The following is a 15,405-nucleotide window of genomic DNA, read 5'->3' as shown; positions in this document are numbered from 1 at the left end:
GAGACAGATACTGCGCCATTTCCTTTCCTCCAAAACCAATTATTATTATTATTATTATTATTTCGTGCACCCCTTGGCTTGAGCGTCCTCCAAATTTTTTATGGGAAACTAGCTTTCCGAGGCTTCCTGGGCAGTTTAAGGAGATACTTTCGTTCAGAAGTTAGGAAAAGGCGGAAAAATTGCCGGCATGATTGATGTGAGATTAATCCTGCCTGCGCCTTAACGTCACCACCATCTCCCTTCTGGTGCCGAATCGTTTAACTTGGAAACATTCAAATTATCCCGCGGCGCCATTATCGCTACACAAAATATGATCTCACCATGCCGCATGACGAGCGTTATTGAAAGTATCGGCGCAGCGCTGCTACAGTCATCCATGCACTTGCCACGTTCTCTCTCGGGGCATACGTGATTTTCTGCGCACACAAGACGCGCCACTGCAAAGAGTATTTCGGTTCGGCCTCATCTCACCAGAGGAAGATGCGGATGAGTTTTCGACAGAGTGGGGAGGGTAGGACATGAGCGAGGGCGGCAGAGTGTTTCCACCCATCTGTAGGCCGGGTGTTGATGACTCTGTCATTTGTCATCGCACACTCGGTGACAACATCCACGAAGCACCGCGACGCTTTGTCGTCGCGACATGAGCTGCCGCCGCTTCTTGCCCGACTCGGCCTTCGTTAAGCGCCTGCTGCCGGTGCGGCGGGCCCGCTTTAGAACGTCCGCCCATCGCGCGGCGCCGCCGCTGTAGCGTAACACAGTCCGCTGCGCACAGCGTTTGTTTTCCACGCTGCTCATTGTTTTAGGGACCGCCTAATTGTCCGGATCTGGTCGTTGATCCCCGAACCTCTCCCCGGCATGTATACGTGCCCCGCGGCGAGGGCGCTATCTCGGGAAGCATGTGCCGACGAAAGGTAGCTGCATGCCGTCCTTTGTTGCTGCCGAGATTGCTCGAGTATACTTAAGTGAATGTTGTGTGTATCAGGTAGCTTTTTTTGCCTTTTTTTCTGTTTCAAAGTGCAGTCTCCTTTCGCCCCCCCTCCCCCCTACCGCTCTTTGGTGGGCCACTGGTAGCCAGAGAGCTTCCTAAAAAGCAGCGGCGTTCACGGTTTGCTGCGCCATTCGGCTATAAAGCACTGCTCACAAGTACGACGCCACCAAGGCAGCACGCGCTCCAAGTGCGTTCGATGATAGGGCCAAGCTTGGCCGAGTGTTGGCTATGTGCGTCATGCTCTGGTCACTAAGAAGAGAAGAAAAAGCAAGGAATGGGAGAAATCTTTGCGAAGTCAGAAAGCCGAGAAGTGTGCTGCCAGCGGAAGCAAGGAAATTGCCCTGTAAGCGAACTGTGCTCTAAGCTCTTTACTCTTCCCGTGTTCCTCCCTTCCGGCAGGGATATCTCTCTGCGCTCCTCTGTTTCGAATATTTCTGCTTGGCTTTGCCGGACCTCTGTCATTAATACCGTTTGTGTCGTGATGTCCACGCAGTGCTCCTGCTCTGAAAAATCTCACGAAAATCAGCAAATGAGCTCTTGATGTTCATTCTGTGCTTTCGCGCGCAGCTCTCAACGTCACGCGTTACCCATTCTCCGGTGAGGTAGGACGTACACTTCCCTTTCCTCCTGACTCTATAGGAGTCCCGTCGTTCAGACAACGCAAGCCGCATGTTCTGAGTTCACTAGGGTTTGATCGCCACGGATGACATATTCTCCTTGGCGAACATTGTCAGCGGAGAGGCCGCAGACCTGAATCACATTCAACGCCCCTCTCGCCACGCTGTGAGTCCCCCATACAGGTGTTGAAAGAGAGGATGAGGGCAGCGGAGCTTTTTCCGCCAACCAATAACCGGCCTTGAACCTGCCTGCGCCGTAGGCTTGATCTCGGACCCCCCCCCTTTCTGCACTCCCAGAATAGCGCCGCTGCATGCACGCGGATGCGCTCACGTGGCCGATCGCCAGCCTCCCGCCGGAACTCTGCTTGTGCCGCAACGCTCACGTGCGCCCCGGCCGCACCAGCGATATCGCGACTGCTACGCGGGGCGCGCTGCGTCGCAATCTTGCACGTGAACCGCGCGGGAGGAGGGCCAGCGCGCTGATAGGGAGATCGCCCAGAGTAAACACAAGTGGGCAACCAGCTGGACCAAGACTAAGGTTCCGATGACGCGCGAGCACAGCACCGCGTGCCCGCTATCGCTGCTATTTCGCGCTTAGCTGCGATTCCGAGCTCGAGCGAGCGCGTCCAGGAGGAGAGGCACAGTGCAACTGCCGTACCGCGCTTCGTTAGCGCGCGAGCTCCCCCCCCCCCCCCCCCCCCCCCCGCACACACACACACAGGCGTAGCTGCGCAGTCCGTTTGATCTCGCCGACGGCGTAGCAACAACGTTGAAATCTTCGCGAAACAACAGACCCGTGCTGGGTCCCTGCTTCTTGCTTGCGTTCGTGCTGCTACGAGCGTACTCTGGAGTCTTTACGTTTATGCTGCAAGAGGAGCACGCGTTTCGTCCTGACGCGTAAACATCGGCGGCGGAAGGTGCAAGACCTCATTTTTTGTTTGTATGCACAGAGCGGGCTATATCGGGACTTTGCCGTTGACTGCGTGTTACCGCTTAACAACGGCCTAAACGTGGCTTTTTGCAGATGCGCGGTACTCGGAGCAAGGGAATTAGTTTAATGTTACGCGCAGTCACCTCGCTCTTGGTTGCGTAGCGGTAGAACAAGCGCATGCGCGATAGCAAAAGTGCGGTGAATGGCAGCAAACTAAGAGGCTGCAGATAGGCTGCAAGTATTCTCCTCTAGAATTATAGGTGCTAGGTCCGGACAGGAGATATTGGAAATGTGGTTCGACACTCTCACTCGCGCTTCGGTCTGCGACGCCTATAGTCTCGCGTTTTCGTCGCTGTTAAGCGCACGCAGGCGCTTTCCTTGGCCCGTCCGCGACTGAGACCTGAGGTGTAAAAGCGTATCCCTGAGTAGGCTGACGCTCCGCGACTCTAGCGACGGCGGCTGGAACGGTGTTCAGCTGTGTTCAGTGATTAGGGTAGGCATCCGGTGCCTAACTAAGGCTCAGGAAATTGAAGGCGTCTTCTGTAGGTGGGCCGCGTACTCTACATGTTCCCTCGGGTAACGTCAGCGCAGTACAGCTTACGCGGGAGCTGCGCACATTGACGCTGGTGAGGGCGACCACGTGTGCCGGATACCGAACGGATGACAAGCAACTGTCGTGAGGAGGGAAGCCGTGTTCTACTCGTACTGAACCATCTTCGCGTCCTCGCAGCATTATGACATATATTTATCATCCTCATCATCAGCCCAATTACATCTACGGCAGCGGGACACAAAGAGGAGCAATGACCACCGCAATAAGCCTTGTCCTTTGCCACCTGTCGCCGGCCACATTACCCCGCAAACTTATTATACTTATGTGTCCACCTGACACTTCGCCGCACTCTGCTACTCTTGCCTTCTCATGGAATCCATTCCGATTCACGGTGTAAGAGACCAAGCGTGAAAAGCGAAAGGTGCAGAAGGTGCTGAGCCCTGAAAAACTAACGATTCAGGATTCTTTTGCCGGACATCACGCTGAGCTACCGACTTTTTGACAGTGACCCTGGAACGGGGGGAGAGGGGAGGAGGACGCTGTCGCCCCATGAACATTTCTCCAGAGGAAGCAGCGCCCTCATTCTCCAACTCCTTGCTTGCACCCAGATCAGACTTCTGACAAACGCTTCCATTCTGGGACGATATTATTGTAAAGCACGAGGGGGGGGGGGTGGGGGGGGGGGGGGAGCTGAGCTAGTTGGCTTCGTAGCCAGTCGTAAAGCGTCCCGTTTGAGTAACCTAAACCTGCCATGTAACCTGTCATGTAACCAAGAACCTAAACTAGTCATGTCTTAACAAAAGTCGTCGATTGTCTGACAGCTTCTCATGAGCATGATTAACAGATTTGAAACAGACTATGCGCAAAGTTTTTCAATGCAGCCGATCACTCGTCGTTCGTACATTTTTATAACGCTGGCCATTTCGATTTAAGTTTTCTATTCTTTAACTAATACACCTTTGAACTGTGAAACTTAAGAAAAACCATAAACAATAGAAACTGTAATATGTAAATAAAACATGGCATAATAACGAAATTACTTACAAAACAAACTTGAAGTCTTCCCCCCCCCCCCGCCACACACACACGCACACAAACATTATGGAGGACACTTAAGTATACGTAAGTGCTTTGAATGCGAAAGCACTGTCTTATCGCGAGTTCTGTTGCGAGCTTCATTCAATACTCCCTCCTTCATAACGACACACCTACTCATTAGCATATGGCCGTAAGCCGAAGCATACACTAGGTTCACCTTTATCCGCCAAGAAGCAATGCAAGTTCGTGGCGTGTGGGTTACGTGTTCGCCTCGCAGCCCGAAGGTCCTTGGTTCCATTCCGCGCACCTTCGGGAGAAATTTGATCTTCATTTTGTTCTAGCAATCGCTATCTTACATAGTCTACTGCTGACTTAGAAAGGTTAGGGCTCGGGATAGTGGGAAATCGACATGGGGCTCCATAGCGCACAGCAAGCAAAGGACACAACACGAGCGCTCGTGCTGTGTCCCTTCCTTGTTGTGCGCTATGGAACCTCATGTCTACTGCTGACGTCACGCGACGCCACGGTGACCTTATTGTGGTTTTCGAACCACTGCTGCTAATGAGCCATATAATGCTTTCGCAATGAAAGTTCCCGAGTCCTTGCATTTCGAAGCTCTTCTTTGAATGCCAGCCCCGAATACAGTGCACTCCGAGTGCGTTCCACCGCTGTGGCTGTATAAGGCGCAGCGGGAAAAAAAATAAAAAATAAAGAACGGCCAAACATAGCCGCTGGGTGTGTTGCCGCCGCGTCTTTGTATATGCGCCCCTTGTGGGCAGTGCCCCCACTGTTCCAGTGCAGTGCTATCGCGCCTGCCTGGGCGGTGTGTCGGCCGTCGTGAACGCGGATGCGCCCACGCGCGGCGCCTTGACGTGCGTCACACTCGGCAGTCCGGGTCGAGGGCAGAGTGCGTACGAGCCCCAAGGGAAGCGAGGCCTCGTATCTCTCTGTTGCTGATAGTGGCGCCTCCATACGTGCACGTTCTCGCGCCGCGCTGCGATAGAGACACCCGCTTCCGATGCGTCACCGACCACCACCCTGCTACTCACCTCACAGATGGCCCTGCTATTCACCTCAACTGCCCAAGTAGCCATGACTATACTTACAGAGCGACGTATCCTGTTTGCTGAACGCTATCTATGGCTGAATTGGAAAGAAGTGTAGACACACTGTCTCTGTCATTATCGACTGCAACAAAATAACGAAGCAGCAAGTGCTCCTCAAAAGAGACCTTCCAACCAAAGGCGTCGACCGATTCTCAGGACGTCTTGGTTAATCCTCTTCGACCTGTTAGCTGGATATCATAGGGGGTACGTGGCGGTTTAAAGCGGGTTAACAATGACTTAATCGCTTCGACCTGCTTGCTAGATATCATAGGGGGTACGTGGCGGGTTAAAGCGGGTCAGCAACGACTTAATCGCTGAGTCTTGAAAATCAGTCGACGCCATTGGCCGGATGGCCTCATTAAGGGACATGAGCCGCCTCGTTCTGCAGTTGTATCCGGTAGCACCGCAGATGTACCACCACGCCTGTGTGCCACAGGAAGTAGTCAAGGTCGAAATTTATTTCTTTTTGTCATTTGTTCGCGCATTGTCTTGTGTTGGTTAGTTCCCCGTGGTACAGAAGCCTTTAATTAGCACGTCGTTGTTTGAAATAGGCACAGCGAACAAACAAATAGTTCGATTTCCTTGCGGCCGCGGTATGTCTAGTGACTTTTTGTACGGTGCCAGCAGACCGCTGACATCGAGTCGCCGCTTATATAGGCCTTACACTGGAGACCGGGGACCGCGGAAGCGCTTGTGAGGTGTTCAATTGTGTACGTGGGCACAAACTTTCTTAGCGAGACATGGTGTGGCAAGCAAGCGCCGCAATACGAGCAGGAAAGGAGCTCGCGCTGACACAAAGGTGTTAACGCGAGCTTCTTCACGTTGACACAATGGACAAAACGAAACCGGCTGGTACAGAAGATGGCGTCCAGTCACCGCCAGCATCGCCTGCACGTGATGAGACAGCGCACGTGTACCTTTTATCCCTTTGTCTTCGAACCTTGTGTCACCTGAAGCTCAAATGTTTACGATGTCGCTACGACGCAGCGGCGAATGTTTTCGCTACCCTATAGATGTCGAGCTCTTGATGAAATGGAACACATTTCTGCGAACCGGTGCAGTTATTTAAGAAGGGGGAAGGTGTTATTTAAGAATTATTTAAAAAGTTATTTAAGAGGGGGAAGCTCATTGTTTGCGTGCTGCTGTTCTCTATTTAAGAGAGAAACGTAAACTTCTGGCCAGTAATGATATTCTTATCTTAGCTCACATCTTGAACTGCAGGCAGGAAATGTCTAATAACGTGGGTGCACATTTCCCAAGGCTCGCGTCTGTGTGGAAATACAAATACGCGTACACATGCAAATGGGCGTTGGAGACGGGCGGACGTTGGACTGGAAAGCCCAGCGTCTGTCCGTGTACAGCACCTCTTTTCTTGAGCACGAGTCTCCGTATTTCCGCCGGTACCCCTCGCTGGAGCACGACAAAATTTGTGATCGTTTACATCTCACATAGTAAGCCTGCCAGCCTATATTCCAGAAACGCTGTCTGTCAGCTGTTAGCTCGTGTCAGTTTCAGATAGTTAGAAAGAAGCTTTGTCATATTTGTAAGTTGTCTGCACTTCGAAAGCTGAGCGTTCACAAAGCAGGAAAAATTGCAAACGGTCCTAAGTATCCTGGTTTATGTTTTCTATATCTATGTAAATATCGTAAGGTTGCGAATTTTCCTTTTCAGATTTTTTATATCTGAAATGATGTGGCAAATTTGTCAAGCAGCACACCGCCGAGATGCAACTCACTAGACACCTTTGGTATTAGGTGCTTCCGTGCCGCAAAGCTCGCACCGATGAAACCTTGCTTCGTTCGGCAAAACGTATTCGGACAAAGGAGCCGGAAACAAAGCTTCCTGTACGGGATGCAACACTCAAACCACGCAAAAACCATTCGAGGAAAGTCCTCTCTGCGAGTCGAAGATAGTCAACAGGCGCGTTTCCGAGAACCCCGGCGTAGACCGTTCGTGGGCCTGTGTGCGGGAAAGCGGCACGCTTGGCATCTTTCCGCGGTCTTCGTGCTATTGATGGTCGGTGACGTCAAGGGCGGACAGCTACTTGAATGACCATTCTCATGAAGTCACGTCCGTCTTGATGTGAGCACCGAAGAGCCATTGGATGACTCATTGTTTGGACATTGCTTCCGGACATTCTTCAATAGGAGAAACGGAGTATATTTGTGCGATTATCGTCGCATGTTGCGACAGAGACTGCCGGGGCCTGATATCACGTGAGACAGAACCAGCTTGTTTGAATCAAGCGGCTGTCGTTTAGGGAATAATATTGAAAAAAAAAAAAACCCCTGAAAGCAAATAACTCTATTCAGAGAAATGTGGCTATGTCTGGACCCCGTAGAGTAGTTACGGGTCCAATTGGACTTATTTTTGGAAATGTGGCGGAGAGCTTGAAGGATGCTTCACTCCCGCCACCTGTTGGCCCGGTATTGCTCTGCCTCCGGGATCGGCCTTGTCTTTAGCGCGTCTTTACTATCCTGTCTTTCTATCCCACCTTTCAACTCTCCTACTATCTGCACGTGGTAGCGATTGTGGCTCGGCTTGAGCCAGTGAGCAGGCCTGTGTACTTACCTTTTCTTTCTTCCTGGCAACAACTTCTCTCTCTCTCTCTCTCTCTCTCAGAGAAATCTTTTTGTATGAGCTCGTGTCGCATAGTTCTGCATAATGCACGGTCGCGTAATGGTTTTCCTCGCTCGTGACTTTCGCCGTGGAAGCTGGAATGTGACTCACGGCTTCGTCCGCGATATCCCCGTGACGATGAGATCACAGAAGTGTTTTCAGAGAAACGCAGCCTGCTTTCTTTTTTTTGATTTCGTGAGTCTACGCCATATGAGTCACCACATTCATGACTCCGTCTGCAGTCCGGGCCTAAGTCGCGTCGTTCGTGGCACGTTAATATGCGTGGCTTTGTGCTAAATTCCTTCAAGATCGTCCGCTCTCGCGGGCGTCATCGATCAGGCGTTTTTATCTCGAGTGCGGCTTTATCTCGGATGTTGCCGAGTTTCATCAAATGGGTGCAAGTTGTGTAACATCCGGTGAGCCCGGGAGTTGAATAACCAGGAAGAATGTTTTTTTTTTCTTCGTTAGTCTTTCGCTGTAACAACTGTCTTGGAGCGCGTTACTTAGAGATGATTTCATACGCGCAACTTTGAATGATATCCGCGTCGTTGCGACAAGGAACATGGCTGGTTGTTTCGTGCAACGCCGCACTAGGAAAGCAGCGAGTATAGCGTTTATCACCCTGAGTCAGGAGCAAGTTGATGCGGAACCACCGCCACAAAGTCAGCGGTACCATGTCCGGGAACTGGTTTTTTCTGGGCACCCGCGGTCACCTCGCCATGAGCGGCGACGCGCGGACGCGAGCGGCAGCAACGCAGCGTCGACACCGTCCGCGCCGGCGACGCTAGCGGCGCGCGGCAGCGCGAGGAACGCCGGCCGCAGGAAGCGCTGACGTCACGGCGCTGCTCGATTTCAGTCTCCTTGCGCAAACAGTGACTCGCGCTCGGTGACGTCATGGCGGCTGCGGCGGCGGCGCCGCCAAAGCTCTCTCTGCGCTGCCGGCGCCGCTGCCGCCTACGCGTGCTCGAGCTGTTCGCATCTGCCCCCACCCCATAGGTTACGGGAAGGCGCGCTCGTGTCGCCGGCACGCCACTGGCGTCGGAGTCGTCCGTCCGGTCGGCGCCAGACCGCACGTGTGCGGCTCCTGCCGTGCAGTGCCGTCGCCCTCTTCGTCGTCGCGGCTGCCGTTGGCGCTGACTTCGCCGCCCTGAGGCTGGCCCCTCAGCGTTCCACTGCGCGCACGTTGGATGTGCTCGAAGAACTGGCGCTCTCAAGTCAAGCGCTTCCTGCGGACTCTACCCGGACCGATTACACGGCACTGCTTCAGCATGACCCTCGCTGTCAATCTCCTTGGTTTTCTGGGCCTGTACTCCGGTCGACGCGACTTGGTATGAATAACTTTGTCTGTACGAACTTTCAACACGGTTTTCTTCTTTGTTTGCCCACCGAAGAGTCCTTTCTGGAGTGATTACTGGCTCATATTTGCACAAAGCGACTGTTTCTTAATCAGTGAGTTAGTGTGACTGGGCATCCAGTGTAGTCTGGAATGCACACTTGGTCAGGACTGGTATTCTCCTCGAATTTGCCGGCATCACCTCTTTTCTGTACAGTTTGAGTGCGTTGCTGACTCTCTGAAAAATAGCTATCAGAGTGTTGGGACAAGTGCTGCTGTCAGCCCTAACTTCGTGTCCCTCTTCGTAGACAAGAAGGCTTCGGTCACATAGAGCAGCCGCCACCTTGGCGTATCGAGGTATCGTCTTAACTATGATCTAAGACAGCATGACTGCCTCTTTCGATCATACCTCTGGCTGCAGCGCTCTTCTACGAGCAAGCTCTAAGTTGCTGTGGGTAAATAGAGTCGCACGTGGTTAAGCAGTGACCTTGAAGCTGGAGTCAATAAGTTGCCGCCGAGCTTTCCTCGTTTTCTCTGCCCATGTAAGTATTCATCGTATCGGCGTTGGACTGACACCGCTATATACCTTCGTTTTTTCTCTCCAGTATTTTCCCCTCCAGTACTTCCCCCCAGATTACTTGCGTTTGTCGTCCTTAGTGCTGTTCTGGTGGATCACACGATGTGGAGAGCGTCGAGGTTTTGTCGGCGAAGTGTGTGTGGCCTTCCCCGCGCCGACCACTATGGGCGACTCTTGTCTTCACTTCAGCACATATCGGTCAGTGTACAGTCGTGAGCAGTATTAGAGGGAACAAAGTTCTAGCATTCTTTTATTGCCTATGACTGATAAGCAGACTTTCTTTTTTCGTTTTTCAGTTAGTTTTCCTCTTGGCTATATAATACCCACATGTCATTCTCAAATTTAGTGGAGGAATAACCATCAAATTTGAAATTTCGCGCACAAAGTCTGCTCTCTGTCGTATTGCTCACGACTGTACTTTTGTCCGCACGCTTAGTTTATTCAAATCGGTCATATAGAACAAGATGATCGCGTCAGTATGCTCCAATAGGCGTTTTTAAGGACCTTCCTGTCACTGCTTTGCAACCTCGGCCGTGCCTGCGATTCTCAAGGCGGCAACGGTGCAGGAAGTACAGCTCGATTCACAGATCACGCCGCAGACCGGGCAGAGTGCATTTCACCGACGAAAGTAACGCCATGCGCCTGACGTCACCGCATTGAGCGATCGCATCTCGATGACGTCATCCACAGTCGAGCAACGACCGCCATCGGATTCGCCGAAGCGGATGAGAGCCGCCCTGCTTCAATCGACGTCATTCGAACGTGAGTGGGCGCATGCGTACCACGGCTGCGCAGATGTTCTGGCCTTCCGTTGAGCCGTAGCTGTCATTATCTCCACTGCCGCCGTTTCTCCCCGGTGTTCCTTGTGAGGCAGGAAGTAGCAGGCAAGCGTATAGTTTTCGTTTTTTTTTCTTTTGTCTCCCTTAGTCCTCTTGTCTGGTACCGAGAACTCCGACGTCAACGGATAGCGGGCTGCGCGCAAGCCCATCCGGATTCGCTCGCGTTTTCCGTAGGTCATTGTGAAAGGCGCCCTCCCGCGCTACTTCCTGTAAAGGGACGTCTGTCGTACTCGTGACGCGTTCGGAATTTTCCGCCTATTTGTTCACTCGCACCACTTGTTGCCTGCCGTATTAGAGATTCCGCCCACTGTCCAATGCCGCTTAGTGTGGAGCAGGTTCCTGATTGTCGCAAGCGGCGAAAAGAAGAACAAGCACGGGCTCACAGTGCGTGTCCGGGCATTGCTGAACGTTAGGGTGAGCTCTGGTTAGACCGACGCCGATAGGCGGCATGAATGGCTAGCTTAACTGGCTTGAATTAAAACAGCATTTCTGGCAATACTTTATTTTGTAACAGTGATTTCGGGTGATGCACGTACCATGCGTGCGTTGGCTTGAAATCATTTTTCAGTCTCTCTTACTTAACGATGATTAGTTATGATTTCTGTGCTGTGGTTCTTCTAACAACACTGCTGTACCTGTGTTGAGCCACAGAGTACGCGACAGGTCTATCGAGGTGGACTGGGAAATATGGAGTGCATCAAACAACTACGTATTAAAATGCAGTGCGCGTCTTCTTTCAATTCTGTAAATCTGATGGGTCGAAGCATGCGGCGGGAAACAATCGTATTAGCTTACAAGGTGATAAGTTACTATAAGTGCAGTGGACACGGTAATAAGCACTAGATAAATATATACCTTATAATTTTGTGCAAGGGCTCACTCGCCTATGGGCCGCACGCGCTCTTTTGGGCTGAAAAATTACGAAAAAGTACGGTTATAAGTTATTTTTATTCATGTATAAGTCGCACTGTCGAAATTCAAACCCGAATTTAAAAAAGAAATGTACGGCCCTTACACGAGTCTGTTAGGCGGACACTGTTACACACTCTTTGAATCGAGGTGGTGGCGAGTGTCACCTTGTGTTTACATGTGACGCCATCTGGTGGCGTTCGCCTGCAGTTGTGCTGGTGCTCACGGTAAAGATGGGCTTGTTGGCGTTTTTTTCTTTTTTCGCCGCCATCCCGCCACCGTTCACGCTCATTATGGCCGCTCCTGTAATTTTGTCCTTGGCACGAATGCATGACTGAGCCTCGTGATTATTTCATTTACTGACCCTGTCAGGCACTTGATTTGATTCTGTCGTGGCCGTGTACGCTTCAGTAGTTGAGACATCGTTTGGTTCGCCATATGCCATCCTTGGTTACGCTGAGTAGTGGCACTAATACCTCGAAGACACGATCTTTTTACGTCACAACCATCTGGCTCATTCACTGTAGCGTCTGAGGCTTCAGCTGAGTCTTCGCTTTATCCTCAAGGCCTTCATGCCTTCATCGCTTTGTTACTACTGGCTTTCTGTGCGTAAGAGTCGAGAGCGGTTTCTCATCGTCTAGGCGCGTCGGTGCTTGTTTCTCATTGACAGGTGCAGCGATATTTAGTGACACGAAAGCATATTAAGCACGCATTTTCAGAATGCCAGTGCATCAGTCACGCGTTTTTTTTTTTTTTTGTTTCTCAGTTTTCTTTACTTCCTTTCTGGTTTCTTTCTTACTGTCGCTCTGTTACTCTAATTCTCTCAAGGAGTTCCATTTGTCTCGAAATTTCGTTCCGGAAGACCCGCCGCGGTGGCTCAGTGGTTAGGGCGCTCGACTGCTGATCCGGAGTTCCCGGGTTCGATCCCGACCGCGGCGGCTGCGTTCTTATGGAGGAAAAACGCTAAGGCGCCCGTGTGCTGTGCGATGTCAGTGCACGTTAAAGATCCCCAGGTGGTCGAAATTATTCCGGAGCCCTCCACTACGGCACCTATTTCTCTCTTTCTTCTTTCACTCCACCCGCCGCGGTGGCTCAGTGGTTAGGGCGCTCGACTACTGATCCGGAGTTCCCGGGTTCGAACCCGACCGCGGCGGCTGCGTTTTTATGGAGGAAAAACGCTAAGGCGCCCGTGTGCTGTGCGATGTCAGTGCACGTTAAAGATCCCCAGGTGGTCGAAATTATTCCGGAGCCCTCCACTACGGCACCTAATTCTTCCTTTCTTCTTTCACTCCCTCCTTTATCCCTTCGCTTACGGCGCGGTTCAGGTGTCCAACGATATATGAGACAGATACTGCGCCATTTCCTTTCCACCAAAAACCAATTATTATTATTATAATCCATGTTAGGCCTAGCTGTAACACCTCTGTCCCTGGCAGCGTGGGAAAGTTCGTTTGCTGCCTCTTTGCCCTGATGTTTTTTTTTTTTACTTTTCGCAGCGCTTGACGGCGCAAGAAACTCGTTGCCGCAGACTTGCAAATGTACTACCGTTCCTTTTATTCCTATTCTATTACGCTGGCCCACCAGTATCCTTGGCTGGAAACGAAAAAGACCATAAAAGGGAGGCAGCGATATCTCGAGCATATCTAGTGGTCCAATCGGAGACCAGCTTCCGGCCTTAATGCGATGGCTCCCTAGGCCAGCTTTTCTCTCCCGCTTTCTTTTCGAGACTAGGACCACGCGCATATTTTCACGCCTTTGCGACATCTCGCTCCGTCACAGGTGGGCCAACAGACCGGGCGATGAATATGTATTGAGACCTATAATGCACAGTTGGAGACGTGTAGTGTTGTCTTTCTTTTTCTTTTCATTTTTTTTTTGCGCATGCGCTTCCCTTGTACACGCGTGGTTCTAAAAGAGCGGCAACAGCGACTGTGAGGCAACCATCGCGCGTGCTCTCACTAGCGCCACATCACCGCCGCACAGGCTTCGCGTGCTCGCATCGCGTGAGCAACGCTCGTTAGCACGACGTCGGGAGTTTCACGGTCGAGGAGAGTTGGCGGCACACACTCGGCGGCTTCTTCGATTAGACTTCCACCCCTCACTCACCCTTTGTCTCATTCTTTCCCGTCTTACTTTGCGCAATGGCAAAAAAGGAAAAAAAAAAGAACAACGAGTCGTCACTAGCCTGCGCACGCGCTCCTTAAACAGTCTGGCCGCCAGAGTGCACTACCACGCATATCACGTGCCGCCTTCTCGGCACTCTGTTTCCCCACCGCGCATGTACTCGGTGCTTAGAGAGACGCGCCTGGGACTGCGTTCAGTTCCTGTTCGGTGCAGTGCTGTGCTAGGCGACAGCAAGATGCAGGGGCTGAAGTTCCTGTGCGTCGTGTTTTCTCCTGCTGCGCCAGTTTCACGGCCGAGAGGACCCAAGTGACGATATTGATGCACGGTATTTTCCCCTCATGTTTAGCGAGTTACTTTCCGTGGTGCAACTGTAGTCATTCGAATGACAAATTCGGCTGCCCAGTGAAGCGCTTTCGATACTGTACGACGCCCTTGCCACCTACCAACCCTACCGCCCTGCTCAGATCTTGATCACATAAACGAGTCTCTCATTCTTGCAGTGCTGATGTATTGAAGGTCACTGGTATGGACCTTAGGGCTGAGTTGTACAAACTTTTTTTTTGTTTTTTTTTTACTGACGCACCAAACGTGCTGATTCCGTCAAGACTTCTCGAGAACCAGAGAGGTATGCAGGTTACTTTCCTGTCGGCTGCAAAATCCGCCGGGATCCGGAGAGGATGTTTCGTGAAGCACGAAATGACAGAGCTCAGCCGCCGAAACTGAATCAGCCTGAAGGAGCCATTCTTGCATCAACCTTTAAAGCGCTAAGCTCAGGTTAGGTGGAGTGTACAGCTTAGCAGGATCTTCCAGGTCACGTTGGAGAGCGGTTGATAGTTCACTTTCGGCCACCTATTGAATTGGTCATAGGCCCGTGCATCCACTACACGGGCTCCCTATTTCCGTAATGCCCTTTTCTTTTCTTTCCTGTCTTGATTTTTTCTTCTTTTTTGCTTATTCTGCTTTGTTTCCTGCCACGAAGGTGGCGCCACTGTGGACGCTTCCGCCGCGCCTTTCGCACTTGCTGAGTCGCGTGACGTGCTGCCGGCTCGGTTCTTGCGTGCGTTGCGCCCTCTTGTGCCACGACAGCCAGTGATGCCCGCGGTTTGATTTATGGCGGCCGGCGCAAAGCGCGGATCATGCCTAAGCGTGGCCGTGCCCCATTCATTTGGCCCGTGTCGCCGCTGCTGCGCGGCCCGTGAATGCGCGTTGGGCTGTGTCCCCACACGTTGCGACGCGTCGAAAGCGCGTAAGTGCGCGTGAACTGTTCCGCGGTCGCATTGTGCTTTTCACTCTGCCTGTTCTCATGGGTCCGGTGTGTTCGTTTCTTGCGTGTAGCTGGGTTGACGCCGGAAGTCATATATTACGCACCGCCGGTCCCGGTATCATCGCAGCATGCTCACAAAGTAATCTGGGCATCTTAATCGTTGGCCACTTGCGGATTCTCGCACTCTTGGTGCGTGACAATGGGCACTATTGCGCAGGCCTATTCGCATTGCGGGAAACTTGGGCTGCGAGGTTTACAGTTTTCCGGACGCATGCATAGTGTTGTGGCTCTATGTCGCCGCTCGGAGATTCTCGTGGATGCAAGTCCTGGTCGTGCGGAACGCAACGTGAAAGCACGTTCGCGCACGACTGTGTTGCTTAACACGCAGTATGTGCTGATTTATTGCCCTGAGATTATACAATGGAGGCTAAAGTTTCCCTTGGTGAGTGCTCCGTGCTCAGAAGAGAGAGAAAACGAAATTGAAGGAAGCGACCAGAAGGAATACAA

The 15,405-nt window shown here is 51.9% G+C and overlaps 1 protein-coding gene across 3 annotated transcripts in view; it reads left to right on the top strand.

Annotated features, from left to right (window-relative positions):
• The window catches only part of LOC144136468 (uncharacterized), a 44,863-nt gene that overhangs the window by 2,903 nt on the left and 26,555 nt on the right, over positions 1-15,405 (top strand). Inside the window, exon 1 of one of the 3 annotated variants that reach the window (XM_077668816.1) lies at positions 8,348-9,180. The exons of 1 other annotated variant lie outside the window; for it this stretch is intronic. The gene's annotated coding sequence lies outside the window, so the exon portion shown is untranslated. Of the gene's footprint in view, positions 1-8,347; positions 9,181-10,210; positions 10,525-15,405 lie in introns of those variants that run through there. One more of the 3 variants, XM_077668817.1, reaches the window with a different exon arrangement.

This window comes from Amblyomma americanum, chromosome 6, assembly GCF_052857255.1.
Source record: "Amblyomma americanum isolate KBUSLIRL-KWMA chromosome 6, ASM5285725v1, whole genome shotgun sequence".
NCBI lineage: Eukaryota > Metazoa > Arthropoda > Arachnida > Ixodida > Ixodidae > Amblyomma > Amblyomma americanum.
Note: the sequence above shows the minus strand (reverse complement) of the source record. Positions and strands in the feature narration are given on the sequence as shown.